Below are 13,091 nucleotides of genomic sequence, written 5' to 3' on the forward strand. Positions count from 1 at the left end.
TGGTCTACAAGAGCTAGTTCTAGGACAGCTAGGGCTGTTCCACAGAGAAACCCTGTCTCAAAGAAACAAGAAAACAAAAAATGAGTAGAAAGATAAAATGTAATCCATTTCCCAACCTAGAAACTCAGGCAGGTAATAGTGTACTTCATGTCAAATTTCTAACCATGTACACATAAACAATAGCAAGAAAAAGATGAAGGAAAGAGGGGAAGATAACAAAATAACCGTGGTCTTAAGATACATAGTCACGCTTGTGGAGGAGATGTGGCTACTGGGTGAATGTAGGAAATGTTTCGATGGTATTTGCTAATTGCTTTAACAGTTGTGTAAAGGTTCAGACTCACAAGGTAGAGTTGCATACATTGACCCATCCAGGATATGACAATAAAAGATGGCCTCCGTATAACACTAGGGTGACCTTGCCTGGGAGGATAAAAGGCTGCAAATGGTGATTACAGGTGGAGTAATCCACAGTCTGAGAATCTTCTTATGTCTGAATCTCCAGACAGTAGGACAAAGGACATCACCAGTGTCTGTTGCTAGGAAGAAACTGAATCTCAAATTGAAAAACAATATGCAACTTCAGAAAGAAAGAGCTGATGGAAAAATATTTGAATTAATTAAATAAATAACAGGGTTTTTCTTCAGTAGGGATTTTTTTCGTAGGCTTATTTCAGAACATCTGTGCTGTTTCCATGGAGATGCCGGGAGGTTTGTTGTGAATATACCATATGAGCAGGAAAGAAAAGTACCTGATGAGAAACTAAATATCCACTTTCGCGGAGAGTCGCAGAAACGCTATGGCCTCTTGTCTTGGTAGAGGGTGTTTCCATTGCTGTGTGAGTAATGCCAAACTCAATAGACATTAACCCTTTTTGGAATACTGATACCCCTCCTAAAAATTTTACTAACGGGTCTTAGTTGTGATGCCTATTAGATGAAGTGACCTAGTTTGGAAAGATCAAAAAGTAAAAGAAAGTTCATCTACTTAAAGATTTTCAAAATAATAATGATTCATCCAAGGATGCCAACTCAGAACAAAAGCCATTCTGAAAAGCTTTATATATCAAATTCTGTTTTTTTTTATATGCGACATACTCTGCCTTATAAGGCCATGGTGTCTGTTATTTTCCTCTCATTTCCCTCTAAAGTACAGATGTACCTGTAAACCATTAGTTGTTTCTTATTTTAACCTAAGTTTCTATCAGGATGGAAAAGACAGTAAGGAGTTTCTGCACTCAAGGCCATTTCTGTGTTTGTGTTCAGCCCCTCTTCCCCTCCTTAGGTGTCATAGAAGGAGCTGCCTGGCCTCCCTGCTTCTCTGGACTTTCTAGGGATCCTCTCACCTCCTCAGTGATTTCTCATGCTCTTCCAAGCTTACTCTCTTTGAAACTGAGTCTATTTTAATCCTGACTCTCCTCATTTTCTCTGTTGCAATGAGATGACATCAAATCCTCCATCCCTCAAAAGACTCTTCTAGGGGTTTTTGCATTCCACATCTTGAGTTAAATGTTCTTAAATCATCTTAAATTCATTTTTTGTTTATGTATAAGCAAATGGTATAATTTAACTTTTTGCATATATACATTCAACTAATCTAGCACTCCCTCCATTCACTGTGTGTTTTCAGAGACTTTTTATGGAAATAAGCTGGCACACAGGGGTATGTTGGGTTCTGGGTTCTCTACTGAGTTTCACTGATTTGTGTGTCAGTGCATCTAAGACATGCTCCTTCAGAACAGTCAAAGATAAAGAGGATGCAACATTAAAGTCTATAGTTTGGCACACCATTGGGCTAGCTAGGTAACACTACTAGAGCACCACTTACTAGTTCAGATAGAACAAATGGAAAGTTCTAGAATTTCTCATGAAATGAGCATGTGTCTACAAGTGTTAATGCATTGGAAAAATAAAGCCAACTTAATCTCAAGAACTGCTCCTGAGGCACCAATATTCATGAAAATACAGCAGTCTAATATTGTGATGAATATAGTAACAGATACTGAATATTAGACTCTACCTGTAAGTGATATTTAATGCAAAGTAATGCCTTAGCTGTGAATAACTTTTAAGTGACTACCTTTGGTTGGTTTCAAACACTCTTAGACTGTTAAAGACAAAACATGTTCAAAGTAGAGGAGACCATCGTGTGCATACCCGGACATCACATTCAGTAGCTCATTCAACTTTCAAAGCAATTTTATGTGGTGTTATTATTATTATCATATTTCTTAGGTGAAAAATATGTTTCATGAGTTGTTCACAAACATACTAATGGGATTCTTAGAGGAAATAAGCGTCTCACCCTTATCTTTGTCTTCAGTATATACAGAAGGGATTCACAGCAATCTAACACATATTTCTTTCTTTGCCCTGGTGAATGATTCATAGTGAGTAGACACTCGGTGCTTATTGAATCAGAGTAAATTGGCTGAATGTGTATCTTTCTATTACCCCATGGTACCCAGAGCTGTATACTCCGCAAATTGGAACAATGGGTAGCATTCTATCCATTTTAACACCCAGCAAGTTCTAGGAAGTTCCAAATAACTTTGAGCTTTAGAAATTTACATTTAATATTTGAAATACTTGGGGTTTTGCATTCCAGATCTTGAGTAAAATGTCCTTACTTCATCTTAAATTCATTTTTGTTTATGGATATGCAAATGCTATAATTTAATCTTTTGCATATATACATTCAACTAAGCTAACACTCACTCCTTCCACAGTGCTTTCTCAGAGGCTTTGTTTGTTTGTTTTGTTTTTTCTTTTTTTACACTTCCTCCCCTCTTCCCATTCCTCTCCTGCTCCCCCACTCACTCTCCTCCCTCCCCCTCCCTCCTTAAGAGAGGGCAGGGAACCCTGCCCTGTGGGAAGTCCAAGCCCCCCCCCCCCCATATCCAGGCCTAGGAAGCTTTGCATCCAAATAGACTAGGGTTCCAAAAAGTCAGTACATGTAGTAGAAACAAGTCCCAGTGTTTTTATCAGTGGCTTCTCAGTCAGCCCCCATTTTCAGAGGCTTTTCATGAAAATAATGTGGTGATCATCTCAGTAAGTGACACACAAAGTTAAAATGAGATAAATTGCTAAAAACAAGGTAAGGTACTGTACAACAATACTTTCATTATTATGAAAGGCTTTTAACTGATTGCCTTCCAGTTGATTCAAACACTTCCAGTTTTTTGTTGTTGTTGTTGTTATTAAATGCACAACCATACAGATAGATGCAAAACATGTAATTGATCAAAGAAAATATTTATATAAATGATAAATATTTAATATCATAACCAGATTAAGCTGCTACAAGTATGTCGATAAGCCTTGCCAAAGTTCTTTTGAATGGGTCATAATGGCAACATTCAGTAAAATAGAACAGAAAATTGAGTATCATGAAATTTGGTTGGATCCTAGTCTGTTATATTTCTGCATTGAAACTATTTTTCATGAATACTGATGTTATTTTCAAATCTATAATAAATAGAAAAATAAGATAAACCCCATAGGAACTTGACAGAGTTATTATTATTCAGTTTGTAGGGAACAGCAATAGTTTGTATAAATGGGCATGGTTGTCTTTAAGGAGGGGCTCTGAGATACATATTATCTTTACCATTCCTGCCCAAAGGAAAGAGCAAAGCAAGCATAGCATGATCAACCACCTTGTGTGAGGAGGTCCTGTCAGAAGGTCATGTATGCACAACTGGTATTTCTTTTCCAAGGTCTCTGCCATTTGTCACTTCTTTCTATAGTTCCCTGTCTGAAGGAAAAAAGGCTGGTCAGAAGTTCAAATCCAACTGTCTCTGCTGGCTTTGTTCTAGAGAACACCACATTTCATCACACTTGTATTAAATACAAGCAAATATGAATTGTGGTAAAGTAAAGAAGTTGATAAAATTTAGAAAACAAAGTTCTTTATCAAAGATACAATCATTCCTAAAGCTATTCTCAACATTTTTGTAAAAGAAAAAATTTAGAAATTATCAAGATCTTGATGTACAAGCTACATATTAAATGATATAGATACAAAATATGTATAAATATAATTATGAATGATTTGGATGATACATACATACATACATACAGTTGTTACATGATGTAATTGTAGATAGACATCCCCCAGGGCTGACTGGGTAAGTGCCTCACCACTGAGCTACACCCTCAGCCAATCTTATTATGTTACTACATACTAATTGACTCTGCTACGAATAGTTATAAATTAACATTGAGGCTGCAGAGATGGCTTGGAGGTTAAGAGCTCTTACTGCTCTTGCAGCGGACCCACATCATGAAGATCACAATTACCTGTAACTCCTGCTACAGGAGAGGGGAACCAATGTATTCTTCTGGCTGGGGCTGGACCCTGCCTGTGGGGTCCATAGATACACTCAGACACATGTACTTATACACAAGATAAATATATCTTTACAAAAGAAGTGAAAACGTTACCATTTTTTCTGACATTTTTTGTTTTTAGATTTTAGTCTCTTTCCCTTCTTCATTATTCCTAAAGGGATTCAGTCTCCATGTTTTATATAAAGTGGAGAAGACCTTTCTTGCTTTTGCTTATTTCCACTGCTAAATTGTTACTTTGATGCACATCTTTTGACAAGCATTTGACAACCAGTGCTAAGGTTTGTTTGTTTGTTGTTTTTGTTTGCTTTCGGTTTGTTTCTTTGTTTCTTGGGAGCTTTGCTATTATTTGGTTTTTGTTTGTTTGTTTGTTATTCTTGAGTTTGTTATTTAACATTTTGTTCCTTGAACTAATACATCTATTAGAAGTCTGTTGACTGGCCAAGTATGAAGTATTAGCTACATTGTCTTCTCTATCCCCTTCCACTAAAGAGTGCTGGGTTATTTCCTCTGTTATTTGGAAAGAACAGCAGTATTCACTCCTGGTTTTTTATTATGGAGAGTGGCAAATTTGAAATTGATTTAATATTTTTTGACTCTCCCCAAGGTATATTTTTTTGCACCTTACTTGTGTATAAAATTCTTTCTTTTATTCCTGAATTTCAAAGCCTGCTTCTTTGTTGACTACTGTGCTTCAGGTATTCTCGCAGACACACATTTTCAGCCTGCATGTTCACAGATTTATGTCAGAAAAGTTCCCTCCTCCCATCTTTAAGCATATTTTTCAATTCCTTTGTGGTCTGTATAATGAATTCCTGTGCCCTGTGTTCATGTATTCTCCATAACAATCTGCCTGCCTTTGTTCCCTTCTCAGTCAGGGATTGCTGTTCTTGAAACTTCCAAGGAAAAGGATGGAGTCATATTTGCATTATTTTTATGGAGTTTCTGGTGTGCTTTATCATCTCTAGAACTTTCTGTGTTGTGTTCTTTTCTGTTTTCTGTTCACAGTCAGCTTGGAATTTGTCTCCTGGAATTACTGTCATGTGATCTCTCCTTCCAATCCATCAGCCTGTCCTTTGAGCTTTCCCTGAAAAACAATACAGCAACAAAACATGCCACATATGATTATCCCATGCTGTGAAATGTTATTTTTGTTCATTTTGATGCTTTTTAATCAGCAAGTCTTACTTCGTGCCAATTATAGCTTCTACGTGACTTCTGCTGCTTATATTTCCATCTCCTCTATTTCTACCCCACCTATGTCTCTGCACAAGTCTCATGACTATTGCTCCTGAAGCAGAGAGAGGGAAGCCACTGGAAATGTCTTCAACTCTTCCCTCACATAATATGAAACCATTTCACAGCATCTGTTGCTGGGCATATCTTTTTGTCATGTTCCTTCTTTGTTTTGGTAGCGCAGTTTTGAGTATCCAAGTACCAATAACATCCAAGGGCAAGAGTTCTGCCCATTCCTTGCTCAACCTTGGCTCCCTTATGATGTCTGTGCTGTCCTGTGTCCCTAAGTAGTATAATCAGGTAGACATGGTACTGTTAAGATGGATCCTCCTTCATCTGCACATGCCAAATCTATTCCTCACAATTCTATAAGGACACATTTAAACACTAGTTTCTGGGCTCTGGGATCTAACCAATTGGTCTGTGGGTCAGACAACTTTCACTGTAAAACTTAATCCTGTTTCTTGACAAGAATCTGAGAATGTATGCATGGCCTTGAGTATTTTCAGCTGCTTTAGTGGAGATGTCACAATTCAAATGCAAATGTTTTGGGTTTGTGACCATTCTTTTATTTATTTGAGAATTTTTGTTTTATCCGTCATTTGTTTTCTGGAATGGGTTTGATTGAGAAGTTATTTTGAACCCTTGAATCAGTTTATCAGTTATGTGTAGGTATGTATGTTTAAATACTTAAATTAATTATTTATGCCAACCATCTAGTCCTCTAGTGTTTGTGAGAATTATATTTTTCTTTCTGTTCAACTTTATTATCTACTACAGAGAAAGAAACCAATACATACTCCCCATCCCAAATAAACCCAGAAGTCAATAAGCAAATATTGTTCTTAGAAATTCTTCCAGCAACTGTGACTGAAAAAGCATGGGATAAAACTGGACTCTCTGAGCATGGCGAACAATGAGGGCTGATGAGAAGCCAAGGACAATGGCACGGGGTTTTGAACCTACGTAAAGTGCTGGCTTTGTGGGAGCCTAGCCAGTTTGGATGTTCACCTTCCTAGGAATGGACGGAGAAGGGAGGACCTAGGACCTAGGCAGGGAACCCTGACTGCTCTTTGGACTGGAGAGGGAGGGGGAGAGGAGTGGGGGGAGGGGGAGAAGGGTGGGAGGAGGGGGAGAAGGGTGGGAGGAGGGGGAGGGAAATGGGAGGCTGGGAGGAGGTGGAAACTTGTTTTTTTTTTCTCCTTTTCTCAATAAAAAAAATGGAAAAAAAAAAGAAAAGAAATTCTTCCAGCAATGATGTCTACTTAAAATGGTAAGACCAACATGACCCTGTTCTTGACACATAATTTAAGTTTAATTCCAGACAAAGGGAAAAATAAAGAGATAAGGAATATGAGATAAATTGAGGTATATGATAGCACAGGAGGTAGGGAATCTTTTCTAGAAGGTTCTCCAACCCCATATTATCCTAGCCTATATTTCAGTATATACACTCTAGTCTATTGTTTATGATATTGCAAAATTAGCAAATATTCTTTTATACTTTTTCATTTATGAGAAAAAAATGATACTTGAGATAGTGTTTTTGAATAACACTTAGTATACAAAATAAATGAATATAATGCAAATAAGGGTTATAAAGAGTTCTAAGAAGCCCAATATTCCTTTGCATACATTTACATCTTCTGATAACCTTGGAAAAATCAAGTTTTCTTAGAAAATCTTTATTTAATTAAAAGCAATGAATACTTCTGAAGTAGAGATTATCTGATTTAGAACCAATAATGTATTCTATCACAATGATAAGCATCATCATATCAGGACTGTAAAGCACATGACTAATCTCAACTGTGGACAGTATTCCTTACTAAAAGCATATTGAATCATAAACCTTTAATAAAACACATTTTAGTTAAGCTATGGTTTCTGATAATAGAAGAGTTTTATTCAATTGTAAGTATAGTATACATTTAGGGTCAAAATATTAAGATAGCACTTGGAAAATATACTTAGATTTTTGCTACATTGATTTATTTTGTGAGTATGTGGTACACAGAGCACACGTGTGGAAGTCAGAAAATAACTTGCTGAAGATGCACCATATACGTCCCAAGGATCAAACGCAGGTAGTCCGGCTCGCAGAAAGCACCTTTAGGCACTGAACCATCTCATTGGCCTGGAAGATGCAATTAAAATAAGGTTAAATAATGTTTAACACAATATATAATCACTATATAATCACCGTTAAGGTGCTGATTTATTAATTGTAGAATCTTTTCCATGTTTATCCCTCGATGTCTATTAGTAAACACATGGGACTGGAAAATGTAAGGCCATTTTCCTCCTGCATTTTGGTGTTCTGACTTTGGTTTTTCCTCCAAATACTCCAGAAAGAAATCCACAGTATATGCCATGGAAACTATGAGGTCATTGGCAAATTTATAACATTATGTTAGATAAGGAAAGCCTTTGAATTCTTTTCAGACATGAGATCATTGGTATTAACCTACCTTTAATTTTACATTTTATATTATAAGCGTGATCAGCTTCCTGGATCGTTGTATCTTATTCCAAGCATAATTACCCTTGCCACAGAAGACCTCTGAGCAGCATCAAGGAAACACATAAAGCCTGCATGGACATGTTGTTACTTTAGTCAACCTTCACCAATGATCACAAACAATACTTACTGATTTCATTCAATAGCCAAAGCATTGAGAGAAAAGTTAACAATCATAGTTTCCCTAAAATTGAAAATGCTTGCAAGCCCCTTCTAGGGAATGATAAAGAAGTCTTGTGATGCTGAAAGTCCCATGGAGGAATGTTGGAAGGCCATTTTGAAACATCCATATCAAACATGTAAAATTCATTCTGATTGGTGTCACATGACAAAAATAGTTGCTATGTCACCCATTAACTCATGTGTTCCACACTGAATTAGCTTCCATCAGCCTTTCCAGCTTGGACTTCAAGAAAGGTAGACAATTAAACAGAAAGCCTCACTCCCTGGGCTTTAAGAGACTGGAAGGCACAGCCTGGCCATCAGACACCATCTGCTGCCTCCAACCACACCTGGCTCCCTGACATTAATCTAAAGAGAGTGGTCCCTAGAGGCAGGAGGTTCATTATGAGACAGCATGGTGCCTCCCAATTTATAGATGGTAATCATCATTGAGGTTGTTATGAAAATGTTTACCAAGCACGCCTTTCTGTTACAGCAAAACCAGCCATTTAATCAGATTTCAAGTACTGGAAATCACCCTTTAAAATCAATTTTGAAATAGATTTGAATGTATGGGAAGTTGTGGAAATAGTGCAGCAAGGTTCTCTCCTATTGGCTTTGAAAATATGTCTGAATTAATAACCTGATAATAGTATACTGCCAGTGACTTTTTAAAAACATCCTCATTTTAGTTTTTCCTTCATGCATTGCAGGCCCTTGTTCAGGTTTTCTAAGGTTGTTTTTCACCAGGATTCTTCTAATAGTCATTGTTTTGACTGTTTTGTGTGTTTTGATAAATGTCTATCAAGTGGCATTTGTAAGTTTCACCTTTAGCCTGAGCTTTTGGGTTTAAGATGTAAAAGGCCAAGGAAGTGAAACAGATCTGCATGACACTGTGCCAAGAGGGTATACTGGCACAATACTGATTCTCACCTCCTGGCCATGTTGTTATGAGGGTTTTCCATAGTGAAATCAGATGTGTTTTTCTCTCCATTCTATGCTGTGTTTTCATGAATGAAGTCACTGTGTGCAGCTTACACTAAAGAAGTGGATATCAGCTCTAAGGTTTTAAGAGTGTGTTATCTATGACATTTTTGGAACCTATTTCCATAGGGGATTCATTTGTTGTATTAATCCAAATCTCTGAGCCAATATTTATTGAAAGTAGGAAATACATCAACTTTGACTCAGACAGTACCAAAAGCTAATTGTCACTTTCTACATCAAATAATTTCCTACTTCCCCAAAGGCATTTTCCTTTAGAGCTGACTTATCTAACTCACTGAGCTCTTTGGCAGAAGGTGTCTTCTCTGTAATACCCCTCTCTTCTGTTTTTCATTTAGTGGGGAATCAGCAAATGGCACATTGTAATGTTGCAGTGTGTTTTCTGCTTACATGGATTTTATTCTTCTGTGATTAACTATAAATTGTTTTATACTCCACAGTTCAACGTAAGTCAAAAGTTACTTATTCATAATTAGGTTATATCCTTGCTGACTCTCTTAAGACAGTTTTAAAAGATCTAGGTAGACCTGTGAATAGCATGTGACCTAAAATGACAAAATTAATCACTGTAATGCATTAGGTTTGTAGAAGTATTAATATAAATAATTTATGCACAGACACATGTTAATAAACAGTATAATCTGCTATAAAACAGGATATATTTGAAGGCTTGGTTTTATTTTTATTTATGTGTATGTTTGTTGTATCTATTAGGGTGCATGTATGTATGCCACATGTATAGTGTGCCAAGGAGGCCAGAAGAGGGTTTCATATCCATGTGAGCTCATGTCATAGGTAGTTGTGAGTCACACAACATGGGTGCTGAGAACCCAAGGGTCATCTGAAAAAGCAGAGGTACTCCTAACCACTGAGACATTTTCCAAGTTCTCAAACCAGTTTTGAAAAGAGAGGTCTTTTATATTGAGGTTCAGGGAAAATGTGAGCAGGTGTGGGAAGTCACACCTGCAATCCAGACATCTAGGAGGTTAAGGCAGGAGGACTGTCATAATTTTGAGTCCAATTTAGTCTGTAAGTGAGTTCTAGGCTTTGCCTAGCCTAGAGAGTAAGACTGAGTTTCTGTCTCAAACATGTGTTTCAGCACTATTCTTTCACTGTCTGTTAGTATTGATGTGTGCCGAGCCTTATACTGCGAGGAGAACACTAAGAGGAAAGAACAAGGTCCTTCTCCCAAGGATCATCAAAACCTGTGGGAGCTACTTTCACATAAAATTATCTATCACCATGGATACAACACTAGAATCTTGAAGTTTTAAAGATGCTTATATGAGTGCAGTTTTACTGTTCTGTTGTTTTATATTAATTTTAATTAAAAAGCATTACATCGTATGCGTATCACACACACACACACACACACACACACACACACACACACCTTTGAGACAGGATCTCATGTAATCCAGGCTGTTCTTGAACTTGTCATTAAGACCAGATGACTTTGAAGCTTTGATTCTTTTTCCTTTACCTCCCAAGTTCTGAGATTACAGGTATCAACAACACCAGTTTAACATTATGCTGGGAATTGAACCTAGGGTTCCATGCACACTAGGCAAGCACTCTTAATAGCTGAGCAACACATATAGCCACCAAGTATAGTTCTATATCTTGCTCCTTATCATTTCTATAAAATCAAAGACAAAAATATTATGTTATTCTTTATTAAGTGAATAGAGACAAATTCTTTATTAAGTGAATAGAGACAAATTTTAATGCCATAATAAATGATAAGTTGATTAAGGGTTAAAGCAAACTTCTCTATTTTTCCCAAGCAGAGGAATTCAATAGAGAACTTACGATGTCTTGGTGCTTTGAAATACAAGTCAGAGGGTAAGTACTGGAGGAAGCAAGATTTGAGCTCTTTTCTATCTTTCTTTTCTTTCTTTCTTTCTTTCTTTCTTTATTTATTTATTTATTAAAGATTTCTGTCTCTTTCCTGCCACCGCCTCCCATTTCCCTCCCCCTCCCCCGATCAAGTCCCCCTCCCTCGTCAGCCCAAAGAGCAATCAGGGTTCCCTGCCCTGTGGGAAGTCCAAGGACCACCCACCTCCATCCAGGTCTAGTAAGGTGAGCATCCAAACTACCTAGGCTCCCACAAAGCCAGTACGTGCAGTGGGATCAAAAACCCATTGCCATTGATCTTGAGTTCTCAGTAGTCCTCATTGTCTGCTATGTGAAGCTGAGTCCGGTTTTATCCCAGGCTTTTTCAGTCCCAGGCCAGCTGGCCTTGGTGAGTTCCAGATAGAACATCCCCATTGTCTCAGTGTGTGGGTGCACCCCTCGTGGTCCTGAGTTCCTTGCTTGTGCTCTCTGTCTTTCTGCTCCTGATTTGGACCATGAGATTTCTGTCCGGTGCTCCAATGTGTGTCTCTGTCTCTGTCTCCTTTCATCGCCTAATGAAGGTTAATATTCAGGAGGATGCCTATGTGTTTTTCTATGGGTTCTCCTTATTTAGCTTCTCTAGGATCACTAATTATAGGTTGAGCTCCTTTTAGTGTGAACTCAAACCAGTGTTTCCCTGGGGGCTTTCATCACAGTTTCAAAGTACAACAAGCCACTATCACACCATCCTAATAATTTTTGAAAAAAGTCTCAGTGCTCAGCCCCAGCCTCAGAATGAAGAAAAGAAGCTCCTGTCATCTCTCCAATGCTGAAGGGTCATAAAGCAAGAGCAGGCACCCTGTGGGAAGGAGTCCGGAAGAGATGCTGAGAAATCACGGTTGCTTTTCCCTTTAACCCCAAACTGGTGAGGCTTTCAGGCCTCGCTTACTCTTTTAGATACGGGCACCTGCTAACTCACTCTTTACACTCAGGATAAAAGTCTGTTGTGTTGAAAGAGTCGGCTACATAAGTTGCTAAGAGCAGTTACAGATAAAATTTCAGGATCTTTTATTCACGAACATTAAATATTTCAAGATGGCAATCACATAACCTTAAAGCAAGGGCCATTCCTTCTGAAGTTATCACCCTATAGAAGTATCTAATCACAGGGACTTGAGCAGTTCCGTGGGGGTGTGGCACCTGCAATAGCATTCAACAGCAAAAATGTCACAAATCAGACTGCTTTTGTTTCTGAGGAGCAGTTAGACCTGGTAGAGAACTAGCCATCCCACAGAAACCAGTGCTGAGTGGAAAAAGGCAGGTGGATTCTTCCTGTAGCCAGAGACCTCATACACAGCAATGTCACAGGGAAGCAAGGGGAAGGGGGGCCTCAGAGCTGCAGTTCGAACAAACAGAAAAGGTAAAGCAGAATTCGCCATTGTCATTGTTCTTTGCAGGAGGATAGGAAAACTGAGACAGAAAGAAAACTGGGGCAAAGAGCTGTGTATGCAAAGAATAAGATTCCATCATATTTTCTCCCGATGTCTTAAAGATTTGCAGTTTTACACACATAGGAACTGAAATCTTTAAAAACTGTTTCTTAAAATTTTATTTACCTGGATGAGTGTTTTACATGAATCTGAATTCACCAGAGTGACTGATGCCTGAGGAGAGCTTTGGAGCTTCTGGAACTGAACTTACAGACAATTGCGAGCCGCTGTGTGCATCCTCAGTAAGAGCAAGGAATGCGCTTAACTGCTGAGCCATCTCTTCGGCCCCAGCACTGAATTCTTTATGAACATGATTGCATAATGAGGCAGGGTCATTCAGAGGCCTGTGTTTAATAATCAAACAGCCCTGTGTGAAAGTCTACAGCAGGATTCAAATCTGCCCCTGAATAGAAGGCCACCTGACCGCCACCCTGGCAGCCACACTCTAATGTCAAGAAAGGGCTGAGAGCCAGCCTGCCCTGCCCAGGGCC

Source organism: Microtus oregoni, unplaced genomic scaffold, assembly GCF_018167655.1.
Source record: "Microtus oregoni isolate MIOR12 unplaced genomic scaffold, Mior012 000004F_ref0000308, whole genome shotgun sequence".
Lineage (NCBI taxonomy): Eukaryota > Metazoa > Chordata > Mammalia > Rodentia > Cricetidae > Microtus > Microtus oregoni.